Source organism: Saccostrea cucullata, unplaced genomic scaffold (assembly GCF_032062105.1).
Source record: "Saccostrea cucullata isolate Sc308-1 unplaced genomic scaffold, CSIRO_AGI_Scuc_v1 ctg8999, whole genome shotgun sequence".
Classification (NCBI taxonomy): Eukaryota; Metazoa; Mollusca; class Bivalvia; order Ostreida; family Ostreidae; genus Saccostrea; species Saccostrea cuccullata.
Window position 1 is genome coordinate 18,566 of NW_026925149.1, and position 5,147 is coordinate 23,712.

General features: G+C 33.5%; 1 long non-coding RNA gene across 3 annotated transcripts; it reads right to left on the reverse strand.

Moving 5' to 3' along the window:
- Positions 1 to 379: 379 nt before the first annotated feature.
- Positions 380 to 4,721, reverse strand: LOC134268191 (uncharacterized). Of its 3 annotated transcripts, none has more exons than XR_009992311.1 (3): positions 4,354 to 4,721; positions 3,008 to 3,180; positions 380 to 674 (listed from the first exon to the last, which is right to left on the reverse strand). It is a non-coding gene; the product is annotated as an uncharacterized LOC134268191 (long non-coding RNA). The 3 variants fall into 3 exon arrangements; XR_009992313.1 differs by lacking the exon at positions 4,354 to 4,721 and adding an exon at positions 4,085 to 4,170; XR_009992312.1 differs by lacking the exon at positions 4,354 to 4,721 and adding an exon at positions 3,904 to 4,066.
- Positions 4,722 to 5,147: the final 426 nt, after the last annotated feature.

Genomic DNA, 5,147 nt, shown 5'->3' on the forward strand with positions numbered 1-5,147 from the left:
GAAGGAAATGAAATTCTGAAGAATTTAAGATAAAGATGATAATGGGTGAATTTTCAAAATTTTACTACAGCTTTAGCTCATATGAGCTAAACTGTAAACAGATTTTGTGCTTTGTTGACTTTGAAATGTGACTGGACATCTCTTTGATCTTGTGTTTGAAATAACATGTCCTTTGTTCTGAATCATGCACATTTGTTAATGCTTTAGTTGTTTATGCCAAGATAGCAATGTTCCTTCAATTATACTGTAAAAATACACATATTAGATCTTATATATTGCCACTGAAGACAGACCTCTATCATCTTTACCATTAGAATTGGTATGTCTTCCCTTGGAAGCAGAAGACCTCAATACAGATGTAAACATGCAAGATCTGACAAATATTTAAAAGAACATTTATTCCAAATTAAACATATTAGATTTTGCAACAAAATCTATTTATCTTGAAAAACTGAAAGCAATTGATATAATCATATTTTTGGATTTATGTCTGTTTCTCAAATCAAAATTTAAATATGATATATTTAAAATCATCTTCTTAAACTGAGACTTGATTCAGTTGATTGTTTCAATTTCATTCTGCTGTTTATTCTTTGTCATCTCCAAAAGAGGCTCTTCTGGCAAATCATGATCATGCTTGGCATCAAATTTCAGTACTCAGATGACAGTCACACCTATCAAAAGAAATTGATTTTTTTTAAAAGTACAACTTATCAGATAAGATAAACCATCAAACTTAGTTATAAGATATTGTTATACCTTTAAAAAAATTGTTCCTGTACAAATCTATACAGAAAAAAGTCTAACATTTTTAATGTTTTGCTGAGCGGGCATAAAAAAATCGATGTTGGACCGCTCGGAGAGATGTTGGACTGCTTACGTTACAGAATGGGCGGAGCTTAATCTCATTTTCATTCTTTGGTTTTAAACAATGACAGATCTAATGTTACATTACGGAATATAGTACAAAATACATGTATGTCAAAAAATATATAATAAAATGAAAGGTATAACAAAACATTTATTGACAGAGTTCTCGGGCAAAATGCGTTTTGTCGGACCCTCGAACCAAACTGTCTACCTTCGGCCTAACGGCTCTCGGGCAGACAGTTTGGTTCTTTGGTCCGACAAAACGCATGTTGCCCTCGAACTCAGTCAATAAATGTATACTGTCACGTTTCCGCATGTGTATTATTTGTAAAACTACTCTATAATCATTTATAAATTTAGGTTTACAGGCCGTCATTTGAGGATGTAATAAATAACATATTAGTTTTTCATGATTTCAAATAAAGGGTATGTACATAACTTGTTCATGTCAAAATTTATTAGGAATGGTAATGGTTAACAGTTGTTAACCGACTAATCAGTCAGAAAGATGGTATCTGGTTATGATTTTTTATGTGTCAGGATAAGGCCATTCATAAAGGTGTTACAGCACATTAGGAACAATGCACTAATGAAGTGACAAAACAGCGTCGCATAAGAAACAATGAGCTAGCGCAAAGTAACAATGCTGCTCTAGCTCATTTAAAACACCATGCTACTAAGTTTATGACAGCATGCTAATTGTTTAAGACACTTACATGCTAACGTGAAGTAAAAATGTGCTATCACGCTTATGAGAATGGGCTAGTGTGCTTATGACAACACGGTGACAATGTACTTAGTGCGTTTGTAACAAAGTTTCAGCAGGCTGTTTATACTACGCCGTCAAGCTTACACATAAGGCCAAAATAAAATATACTCTTGTTTCCTGTCCCCTGACCAAAAAAATTTAATGAATGCAGAACATATAGCATGTAATAACTGTAATAACAAGAAAATGATATGTTAACAGTTTCAAAGCAAGTTTGTTAATCAAGATTTATAAAGTAAAGGTAACCTGTACACTTGTGATGTATTAATTCTGTAAATATCATTGGTCAACTTCAGTATTTTAGAAAAATAGTTATCCAAAAAATGAAAATGTAATAAAAACTTTTAGGGTCGAAGGGTAAAATGTTGGGTAGGTCGGGTGACAGGAAACAGGAGTATTTTCTATTTTGGCCTAATAGATTGTGTAAAGTTGTATTAGGCCATTCCAAGTTTTTTCTCTGTTTAGCGTCCACCCATCTTTCAAAATCCTACCAATCTATTTGCAAAAAAAACAACAACACAGAAGCCAAAACATAAAACACAGGATTAAAATGATTTTCAATGATTTGATCTAACTAAACTACTTTAATAGAAGAAATGTCTATTCTTAAGCAAAAACAAGGGAATAAATGCTTACAATACACCAAATATAACTTACTGTACAGAATTATTTGGAGAAATTGACAAATTCAACAATTTTGCCTAAATTAATCAATTTCAGGACTCCTGATGTTGTGTGTTTTTTCTAACATGGGGTGTCAAAAACCAAGGCGCACACGGACGCTAAACATAGAAAAAACTTGGAATGGCCTTAGCATGGCAGCATGTTGAGCATCAGCACAACTGCATGTTGTTCTAAGTTGCCTTAGCCTAACAGTGTTGAGAACACTGTGTTAGCACATTGTTCCTAACACACACTTTAACAAATTGCCTTATCAGGACACCATTTAGTTTTCCATATATATTTTAACAAGACTGGGAATAAAATTCAATTTTCGATAAGCTTCTTTTCATTATAAGTGTTTGCCTAAGCGTTTTTTACTATATAACCCAAATACATCATTGTCTGTTATGGTAGCCTAGTGGTAGGGCAATCGCTATGTATAATCATGAAGCTGGGCTTGATTTTAATTCACTGCATCAAACCTAAGACAAAAACATGTATGCAGTTATGTTCCCTAACCATGCACCCAACATTTGTAGTGAATTAGACCCTAAAAACCTCACAGTAGATGTTAGGGTAATGACCCTGAGTTCCAAGTAAAGGTCCATATTGAAGCTATTCACCAGTATATATTAAATGAGTGAATGAGTGAGATTCTCATGTTAACATTATCAATCAAAGTATCAATAAGAAGCTGATACTTACTGCTAAATGCTAGAGACAGGTTACTCCAAAGAGACTGTATAAACCGAGATTCTGTGTCACAGTAGGTGTGGGTGTTGGCACGAAAAGGATCCCTTACTTCTCAAAGGCAATAAGTGCTGAGTACAAGTCTATATTTGCAGCTTACTATCCCAAGTGGTGGCATCATAAAATGACTGAAAAATTTTCAATAGACTAATTAACAAACAAACCATTTCTGCAGCCTTATCACAAAAAAAAAGCAAACTCTACTATTCCATTTTTTTTTTTACAAATTTCTTTTGCAATTTAACTAAGAAACATACATATGACATAATAAAATATTGATTTAATTAACTGAGCAATATTATATTGTGTGCAATTTTTTTGTCAATAAATTATACTAAATTTTTTTCTGCAGTAACTTTGGGCCCACAGTGCTTTGCTTCTTTGAGCTACATTCAAGCTTTAAAGTGGTATTGTAGGCCAAACTTACACTACGACGTCATGTGACTTTAGAGTCTAGTGCCCTGTTCAGACGGAGAGTTTAATTCGCAGTAAATTATTGCGAAGTAAACTAAATTAAATGCAAATCAAACTAATGCGAATCAAACTGTGTTCACCTGACAGCTAATTATAATGCAAAGTAACCAAATCGAATAAAAATTTTACTTTGACAGTCATGCAGGCTTCAGTTAGGCTTTTATGACATCATTTACAAATCATGTCACCTTAGGCATAAACAGATGTATTTGACATAATGTCACAGTGTCTGTTTTCACATTTTAGTGATTAACACTATATTTTCCTTAGTTTTTCACTCAAAACTAGCACACGTACTTAAAGCTGACCACCAACATGTAGCATTTGACTTAATTTTGCCATTTCACATGCCTCAAAATTTAATTGGAATTAGTTACCTTAGTCATGTTAGTGTTCACAAGGAGCTAATGCAAAGTAATTTAATGCGCAGTAAATTAATTCGAATTAAAATAATTTGAATTGAACTCAGTCCATGTGAACATGCATCGATGCACCAAATGTCTAGTGCGGTTTGACAAGCCTGATCTAAATTAAAAGTGAATAAGTATCTGCCCTTACCATGCTTATCGTACCCTAACATCACACCCGTCAACATATTATTAGTTGAAAAACATTTTGTTTTGAACATGTTGAAAGCAAGTCTTGTTCAAATTACATGCTCACACATATTTAAATAAAATTTAAAGCTGTGGGGATTTTAAAAGGCTAACTGAGAGCGTCTGAACTGTAAAACAGTTAATATATCGCTGTGTCTGTGTATTTCTAAAAATATCGACAGCTGATAAATGCTCTAAGCTGCCATAGTAATATAATGTAAATTTTCTTACCTTCGAATTCATTCCCATGGTCCACGCCAATCATAAATTAAAATGAAACCGTCAGTTCTTTAATCATTCGATACAATTATCACTGGGGAATCCGAAACAGAGTCAAGAGTGTTCATCCTTGTTTATTACTGTGACAGTCGGAATTTCCTCGTAAACAATTCACACAAGAATATATAAATCGGATAATTTTGCTTAGAATAATGCTCCAGAGGATTGATAAAGTACTTTGAGCTGCAGATAAAATGTCCGTGCATGTTTACATACGGCTTGTATGGTGAGAAAATCCTCAACTTCACTTTGTAAACATGATCAACATGTGTCCGATTTGCCGATTTCGATGGGACACACTGAAACCCGGATGTACTAAAGACCTGAAATAACCCGATGTTTTTATTTTAAATTAAATGATAATATTGAGTACGTAAAATGTCTTATTTTAAAGACCTTTGACTATGATGCATTATGTTATACAAGAATTCATTTGTTTGGAATATTACTGACAATTTTTAATCAGGTCAAATCAGGATTTTAGCATATCAAGTCTTTAGTACCTTCCCGTTTCCCACAATGCCGCGCGTTGTTTACACCTAATACAAATGCAGAAAAAACCCATTTTGATTTCACCTTTTGTTGTGTACACACATCACATTTTAAATTACTTGCATAAAAAGAAAACAGAGAAACACCGAATCAACACTATATCTTACTGATGCATCGACTAAAACCAGGGATCTATGTTAGTATATAGGTCCCTGCTAAAACTGTGCGTTAGTGGCACAGTAAAGGGTTGGCTG